General features: G+C 49.7%; 1 pseudogene; it reads right to left on the reverse strand.

Annotated features, from left to right (window-relative positions):
* Window positions 1–1885: 1885 nt before the first annotated feature.
* On the reverse strand, window positions 1886–3522 carry LOC136550303 (remorin 4.1-like; annotated as a pseudogene).
* Between the last annotated feature and the right edge of the window lie 5903 nt (window positions 3523–9425).

The raw sequence follows: 9425 nt of genomic DNA on the forward strand, positions 1-9425 counted from the left end.
TTTTGTGGGAAATATCAAAGACACATATTGCCCTCATAACTCATCCATGGTTTTTCCCTGAAAAAGTTTTTCATGTGAGTTATCCAAGAGGCAATACCAATAATATATCGTCATATTTTCTTCTAATTTTTCCACTGGGTTTTTACAGGAGTTTTAGCGGCATATCACTTTATATTGCTCCTCATATTTTTCCTGAAAGATTTTTGGAGGAGTTATCTTTATGTCGTATCTCTAATATTTTCTCCATTGGGGTTTTTAATGGGGTACCAATGACATAGTGGTTTATTTAAATCATAAATAAATATGCTATTTTCTTCCTATTTTTCAATAAGGTTTAAAGAAGTTTTTATAGCATATCATACATTTCTCAGATTTTTTTCATAGGGTTTTTCGAGGAATTTCAGCTTACAGCTGCATTGATCTCGAGAAAGATTCGATCAAGGGGGAGTGTTGTGAAATAACATCTATACGCGAATGGACGTCTGCAGACGAACATACGTCTCTTCACGAGTGATCTCATCCATCAAGCACAAAATTAGTGGATAGGATTAGACAGTTAATTTTAGTTCCAAAGGACATGTCTTTTGGAAACAATCGTGTCTCTTCGTAACATCCCTCCACTTATATAAATATATTTTCAAGATCAATAAAAGCGACACTTCTCCCAAATCTTATTCATTTCCATTCACGCTTTAACATATTCGCATCCTCTCCGGTCTGACGGTCTCCCCTCCCGTGCAGTCAAAAGGAGACGAAACAATTTTCAGGTACCAAAAAAGAACCCCCTTTTGTCTCTTCGTTATAACATGTACTGCGTTACCTTAACATTTGTTCACACCTTCACTATTGTGCAACCAAAAATGAGCAGATGAATATTTTTGAGTTGCACTGTTGCCGTGTTAAGCTGAGCCGAACAATAAACGAAAAAAAAATCTTGCGTCCGCACTCCAAGTGAGTAATATACTGAGGATCATCTTTTGTGCACTGTACTACACTCCACCTTAGAATATTGTTTAGCACTCCAAGTAAGTCGAAGGTCACTTTTCTTCTAGGGATATGGATATTGTTTAGCACCTTCGTTTAAAATATACGACGATTAAACTAATTCACTTGTCTTAAAGCATCATATAATGTAGTGTAATTAAAAACAGAGGGAGTACTAGTATACTTAGCTTTTGTTTAGTTCTCCAAAAGTGCACTATGTAAAAAGAAGATTTTCCGTCACATTAAACTTGTGGTACATACATGGAGTACTAAATGTAGACGAAATCAAAAACTAATTACACAGTTTGCTTTAACTTTGCGAGACGAATCTTTTGAGCCTAGTTAGTCAATATTTGGACAATAATTCACAAATACAAATAAAATGCTACAGTAAAGAATCGTGCACTATGCAACGTTTGCAGGTGGAAACTTTGCCGCGCCGTTACATTTTTGTTAAACTATGATCATGCTAATTGGAAGTATGGGTCGGAATTTATTAATATAGCGACACGAAGACCTAGCCCTATCATCAGACTCCTTTTTGCAGAGGGCACTTTCGGATATATAGGATATTGTGTGTTAATGATGAGTGCTATTCCTCACGACTGTGGTGATATGTGACTCAGTTGAGGTGACATTCGAATAGTCAGAAACAGCTTTGACCTCACGACTGTGGACTGTGGTTCTAGCTCTACAGCAAAACTGATGTTCCAAGTGAAACTCGTCAGTGCATGCAGAGAAGCAGAAAGTTCATGGAGTTCACTATACATGTGTGCCAAATTACTCTCCAGTCTTTCCTTAAGAAAAAAACAGTAGTAGCAGAATTGTCAATTTTTGCCGTTGAGAGCATGGGAGCTTCACCGCAGTGAAGGAAATAAACACAGAGAACAGAAACGAAGAAGAAAGCCACTACCTCAGAAATTAAGTGTGCAAGCGGCCCAATTTACACAGTGGTAATGGACTTCGTATCTTGTTCATATTGACATACACAACCGTCAATGACAAAATTCCAACAAAATACAGGCAGCTCTTGCCCTCAAGACTCGGGCAGAGCACATCCTTCTTATGGTGTATGTACTTTCCCTGTCCGTCGTGGCCATGGACTTTGCAATACCATACCATATGAAACACAAAACAGGAGAAATAGAGAAAAAAAAAGTTACAAATCATACATGTGGTGGATGCAACACTAAAACAAGCGTTCCACACAGCTAGCACGGCACTGATCACTCTGTCTGATCCCGTGGAGTGAAGCGGTGAACGATCCAATCCAGCGAACAACTGAACTGCACAGGCGGCGGCGACGAGCAGAGCAGGCAGGGCAGAGGAATTGCTGAAGAAGAGCGAATTCAGAAGAAGGAGCGCTTGGTGGAGGGCGCCCTCCCCACGGCCCTCATGAAATTGGCGAGCTCCAGCACCCGCGCCACCTTGGTGCCCCGCTTGGCCTCCGCCGACGCGCGCTTCTCCTCCGCCTTCCGCCGCGCCTTGGCCACCTCGTTCTGCGCCTTCTCCATCGCCTTGGCACGCTTCTCCTCCAGCTTCCTCTGCACATGTAATACCATACAAATACATGCATTTCTATAAGAACAATTCAGATACTTGCATGATTAGGAGGTTTGCTGGTTTTGTAGGAGTATATGTTGGTCAGTGAAGGTATAGATGGATGGATTACCTCGTACTTCTTGAGCCAGGCGCTGGCCTTCTCGACCTGGTCGCCCTCCCAGCCGTTGATGACTACCTCCTCGCGCTTGAAGCGGTTGTTGACCTTGGCCACCTCGGCGATCTGCCACGCGGCGATCTTGGACTCCACCTCCTCCTTCTTGACCTGCCCCACGGACACCCCGCCTTCGCCGTTGGCGTTGCCGTGGCCGTTGGCGGCCATCAGCGCGACGTCGGCGCCTCCGGGGGTGGGCGGGCCCCGGCGCGGCGACGGGATGGGGTTGCTGTCGGGCACGATGGCCAGCGGGTTGGTCTCCTCCAGCTCCTCCTCGGCCTCCCCGATCCTGCTCCTGCCCATGGCGTCCACGACGTCCCTCTCGGCGGCGTCACCGTTGGCGGCGGCGTTGGCGCTGGCTGCTGCGGCGACCATGGCCGAGAACTCCCTGCTCATAGTCGGGAAGGGCTCGCTGGGTGCGGTGTCGCTCCCGACGGAGCGGATGGACGTGTGCCTGCTCCCGCCCGCGGCGGACCCCCACGACGCCCGGAGGCGGTACGACGACGGCTGGCTCGGCGTCGGCGGCGGGCTCAGCGCGTGGATGTCCCTGAACTCCTCGTTCTCCCCCACCGGCTGCAGCCGCCTGTCGTCCTCGACGCTCCTCTCCTGATGCTCGCCGCCGCCGCCGCTGCTGCTAGTGCTAGCCGCCGTCTGTTCACTCAACATGTGGCACGCTGCTTCCTCCTCGACGCTAAGCCTCTAGCGGCCGCGAAACCATCTGCGGCTGGGCGCAGCTGGTCAGCTACCTGATCGAAGGCTTCTCGCTGCGGGTGCGGGGTGGACTGCGGTGGTGGCGGTGGCGGTGTGTGGTGAGTAGGATGGTGGCGGGGGGCGCCTTCTTAAATAGAAGCCGGAGGGAGGCGGTTCCAGGCCGTGGCAGCGGGGAGCGCCCCACCAGCGGAGGGCGGCGAAACGGGAGTACAGGACCGTTGGCCGTCCTGGATATTTCCCAAATTTACGTCCATTTCTCGCGGCTTTTTTCGTGACCTTCGTCTCGCTTTCTCAGCACCAGAGGAGATTGATGTTTATTATTTTCAGAAGAAAAGCTATTCCTTATTTTGGTGAGGGGCACGAGTCGCGTGGCCAAAGTGCGCTGACTCACAGAACCGATCAGTGCTTGGGATTTCATTATCTTCCTCCCGGTTAGTTTACGAGCTTTGGGTTGGATACGCTTGCGCGCACGTCGAGTTGTTTTCCTTATCGATATGCAATCGGTAGGTATCATTGGCGAACATTCCAGTGACGGTGCTTCCGGTAGCGGCGGTGCGGAGGTATGAGTAGCGTGTGATCATATCCGAACCAATTGAGACATAACTGGATTAAGCCAGTCTGCAATGATTTCTATTGACTGAAATTCAGTTAATTTTAGTCGGCTGATGCTGGTTTGGTGTGAAAGTAAAACACTGTTGACTGACTAATAAGTCATGGCTGAAACAAGAAGCGAACAGGCTGTTTCACTTGATGCCGAGCTTTTTTCTCGCCATCTGAAAGCTACCGGCACATACAGTATATAGTACGGTACTAGCTTGGTGCCATGAAGCACCTAACAGCAATCTTGTGCAGCAGTGCACAACACGGACACGCCGGGTGCACATGCATGCATGCATGGCGACATTGCCATGGCTCACCCGAACCCAGAGCGACCCGGCGCATGACATGCACGTAGCTACTTACCACTTTCTTCTTTTTTGGAGGGTGCAACGTCACTTTCTTCTCTCTCTCTCTCTCTCTCTCTCTCTCTCTCTCTCTCTCTCTCTGATAAAAAAAAAGTAAAGTCGCATTACACATTTGTTTTGTACTGCCTCGTGGAAGAGAAAGAAACGCGAAGCTTCAATGACAGGACACGGAGCGGAGCGGAGTAGCGGACAGACACAGACGTCAGAGAGATCACGAGAGGACGGAACAAGATCGCCCGCGGAGACGCCGCTTGTAGTCTTGTAGATAAAAACATGCACGGGGCCGAGGGCCTAAAAGATCGATCGCTCGAGCTAGCACGGATCCTCTATAACCTCCCGTTTTTCTTCTCGAACAAAACCACTGTTTAATTTGACCATTTCATCCAGGATACAGAGGAAAACGGGCAAAGTAAACATTTTTGCCCTATCTGTTGCATACACGTCTTCAGTAACAAAACTCTGCCGGTAAAAGTGCACAAAAAAAAATGATCATACAATAGGTGCTGACACTTTGCAACTTCGTTGTAGTGTGCTCTGAAACAGACAGCAGAACCGCAATGCATCGTTTCGCCCCAAAAAATAAATAAAAATAAAAAGAAGGCATCAACAACCAAGCACCTTAATGCGCATAGATTACTACTATATTGTACGTAAAGATTATAAAACCACCACATCCACATGCAATGCGCTTCAGAGCAGAGCAGCCGTTCGCGGCACGCTCAGGGACGAGGTCAAGGTCAACCTTAACGTACCCTACCACGGCACCGTTGGGGCCCGTCCTGCTCCTGCTAGTACCGGTGCAGTGCAGTACTGTCCCTACCTGCAGTGCGCAACCCGGGCCTTGTTTAGATGGCAAGAGAAAAATTTAGCATCGTAGTATTTTCGTTTGTATTTAATAATTATTGTCTAATCATAGACTAACTAGGCTTAAAAAATTCATCTCGTAATTTACAATCAAACTGTGTAATTAGTTATTTTTTTTATCTATATTTACTACTTTATGCATGTATCTCTAGATTTGATGTGATAAAAAAAAATAAAAAAACTTTAAACTTTGAAGCAATTTAAACAAGGCCCCGACGCGAGGAGGCGCAGGCAAAAAGCGAGGCGCGCCCACCACGTCATGGGAGCCATGGCGGGTCAGACGCGGTTGTCGGCCGGGGCCACGCAGGCGGGAGGCCAGACACGTGGGTTACCGACAGCGCCCGTGCCCCGCGGGACCCGGCGGCGGCCCAGTCCATGTCCAAGCGGCTCTCCGGCCCGGCGATGCATCCATCCACCGATCGCTGCGAGCGCCACTCGTGCTACGCCGTGACGGCGATCCTTGCCGGTCGAGACGCGTACCGGCGCCCCGGGACAAAATCACGTTGGAAATCGATGGATGCAGCTCCCGGGAAAGGAAATATCGAGAGGAGGGATTGGTGCGCGGATCACTCCAGCTGTCCGCTGTTGCGGCCTGACACTTGTCGCCGCTCGGTTGGTGGCGCCGTTGGTAGACAGTCATGGATTTCGGATATATTGCTTTAATGCTTTTCCTCGTGGAAAATCTGGATGGTAGACACTGATACTATCTGAACTCGTTTGGTTACAACCTATCATTAGTATTGTGTCGGGCACCTAAATTTTCTCGTGTCTTTAGGGTCCGTGTGGATTTTTTTTTCAAAAAATCTTCTCTATAGCTGGTGCAGCTCCATAAAAAAAAGAGTTTCTGGAGCACCACTTTAGGTTCTTTGACAACTCTAATTTTTTAGGACCAAAGTTTATAGAGCTACAACTGTTTAGCTGAAAAACATGACTTGTAATGCTACAAACTGTTTAGCTTCTCCGTGCATTGTAGACTTGTACTTATGCTGAGAGGCGTCCTTATCTATTTTCTTAAAGTGAACTATAAGTTGATGGACCCATTATTTTTAGCTTCATCATTTCTGGTTTCTCCACGTAAAACTCTTCCGCATAGTGCTTGTGGAGCCGAAGCTGAATAAAACCGTGCCAAAAGATGCTCTGAACCTAATCCCGGCCCTGGTGATGAGCACACGTAGTAATGCTGTGCTAGTGCATGGAAGGGGCTAGGGAGATGCCAAAACGATCAAATCTGGTCCTTGCTGCCCTGGCCCCTTTTTGTTGCGTCGCATGCCAAAACTGAAGGAATCTGCGAGGGGATGTGCTGCGTGCCATGCATGCCAACATATGCTTGCCATGGAGAGAGCTATCAGCGGTTAGTTAGACATGGGCATGGGTCTCCTCCCACGACCACCGCTGGTCCGCTGCTCTGCTCACCTCTTTTTGGACGAGTGGGGGGGGGGTCTCTGGAGCCCAGACGACGTGACCGGCGGCGCGCATCCACATCGCGATCGCCTTGGCGCGCCTGGATGACTGAGTGGATCGCACATACGTACTCCTACGCATCAGCCACTGCGACTCGCACCGGATAGATGGAACCTGCATGCATTGCCTCTCTCTCTCTCTCTCTCATCGACGCTGACGTTTACTTTGTTCAGCTTTGTTGCTACTCCTGCGGCGTGCTCCAGTTGGGGACCGATCGAGCAGAATATATATATGTGGACACGTGTTAGCCGTACGCGCGACGCTGGCTAGATAGTGTGTTCGGATGAGACGACGGCGATGGGTACGTGTGAACGCGCCGTGACGTCGGCCCTCTCGTCAATTCGCAACGGCCATCGGCCCTGTTGTTTTCTTGAAAGAAAATGTCGGCCCTGCTGCTTGAATTGAACCATGCATGCATGCATGATGCATGGGCCATGCCTCGATCGCCATGGCACATACCATAGATCGACCAGCAGTGTGCACTGTGCACGATGTCCTGTTCGCTTGGCTTATAAGTCATGGCTGATAGTACCGTTGACTGATTTGTTGTGAGAGAAAAATATTGTTCGTTGGCTGAAAAAGTACGGCTTATAAGCCAAGGGAACATGATAAGTTGATTACAGCTCGTTGCTGTGTTTCCTCTCTGTAGTCAGTATTCACACAGACATAGTGAAACGGATCGGAGAATCGGATTCTTTAGGCCCCGATCGTTTCATAGGAAATGGCTACCAGGAAAAATTTCGGCCGAGATTGGTAGTCAATTTATACAAGTTTTTATTATCTGGAATGATTCATGGTCACATTCACCTCTAACAGAACGGGTCCTTAGCTAAGTTCAGTGCACGCGGATCACGAAGTGTTTGCTTCGTTCCTCCAATCCTCCTCGTAATAATTGGGAATCCACGGCTCAGGTATGGACCGGATCGGATGAGACTTGTAGTGCCAAAGCCAACGGGCAACGGCCCATCGACAAACGTCAAGGGAAAGGGAAAAGGAAACGAGCATCACATTCTCCGAACGCGACTGGATTGACGACCCCTTCGATCAACATGTTGGCAAATGCGTCCGACCGATAGATTGTCTCAGCTCCACAAGCCGAGAGCGACGGCCCGTCCAAAGGAATCACGAAATTTACGAAAACAAGCGCCCAAACCCAGCAGCAGGTCACGGGCCCTACAGGCAGACAACGCAACCCCACGTACGGACAAACGCATGCCACACGGTCACGGGCCGTGTACCGACCGGGCGGTCGCCGGATCGGCAAAAGCGATCCAATCCAGCCCAAGGGGACCGGCCGGGACAGCGACCGCGAAAGCGGCAGCCCGGCGACCGTCCCCGGCCCCCGCCCCGGACGGCGCCAAACGCGCGCCATCCCGCGGGACGACGAACGAAGCTTCGGTTGTCCTCCGCCGGCCCGCGCGCGCGGGGGCGGTGCATGCACCTCACCATCACCAGTCAGTCACCCCGCCCCGGCCGCAAAGCCGCTGGACGCATGGATCCTTTTCGATCGCCCGCGGCTGGCGGGCCGTCGCGTCAGGGGCCCGGCTCAGGGCTCTCTCGCGCGCTCGGCGCATGCGGCCGAGGGCGGCGGGCCCCGACCTCCGGGTGAGGAAAGTGAAGTTTCTAGTCGGGGGCCAACCGGCACCGGCCGCGCGCTCTGCTGTCGCGTTCGCTCGCGGCTAGTACGTACGACGTGGTCGCGCTCGGGCCAACGGCGAAATCGATCGCCGTGGAGAAAGCAGGCGCCTGCTGCTAATTGCATTGGGTTGGGTTGCATCAACGCGTGTTTTGGTGGGAGGATAAACTTAAGCTACCTGTTTTACAGCTGCGGATGCTGCCAACTAATGTACGTCGGTTCAGTCAGGAGCAAGGAAACCTCTTCTGGCCTCTGTCTCTGTGGCTGTGGGCACATACGTCAGTCGTCAGGTCAGGTGAATATACAAAACAGATCGGGAGGGCGACACGTTCAGTCGTTCACGTTTACGGAACAGTGATGAGTTGATTAGTCGCCGGAGATACGGGTGTATCCAGCGCAGCCTGTTCGTTTCGGTTTATACGATCGTAGATTATAAGCTGCAACAGTATTTTTCTCTCATACCAAACCAACCAGCGGTACTTCTGGATTCAGCCGAAACGAACAGGCTGAGCTGGATACACCCGTGGGCTCGTCGCCCTGATTGGTTGATGCCTAATTGCCTGTGCTGTGCATGCGCCGGGACAAAGATCGATGATGTTTTTTTCCCCGTGAGTGACGTAGGTGAGAACGGATGGAGTAACTAGTTTTTAGTTTTTACGCAGAAAAGAAAGCGCAGCTGGTACCGTTTTTTGCTGTCGTGCTTTTAGGGTGCCACGTACATATATTGTATATGTTTAGAGCATCTTCAGCTGTCTATCCAAAATAGGTCCTCTACTTATTTTACTTTTGATGAGTAGAACTCCTGATCCGTTAGTCTGGTTTCTGCTCTTCACCTCTAGTGGTACTACCTAAAATATGCATTATTTTCCTCTTCCTAATTTAGCATGTTTGACCCTCAATTTTCTTCATTTCAGCTTCACAATTGCAACCACAAAAATATCAAATGCGTAGATTTGATCCACAATAAAGGAGATAATTCTAACACCACAATTCAAAATTCAAACCGCATAGTCCAAACACAATTAAAAGTCCCATCATATAGTCCACGCCATCATCGCAAACAAGGTTTGGTTGTTTGGTGGATGGGAGT

This window comes from Miscanthus floridulus, chromosome 4, assembly GCF_019320115.1.
Source record: "Miscanthus floridulus cultivar M001 chromosome 4, ASM1932011v1, whole genome shotgun sequence".
Lineage (NCBI taxonomy): Eukaryota > Viridiplantae > Streptophyta > Magnoliopsida > Poales > Poaceae > Miscanthus > Miscanthus floridulus.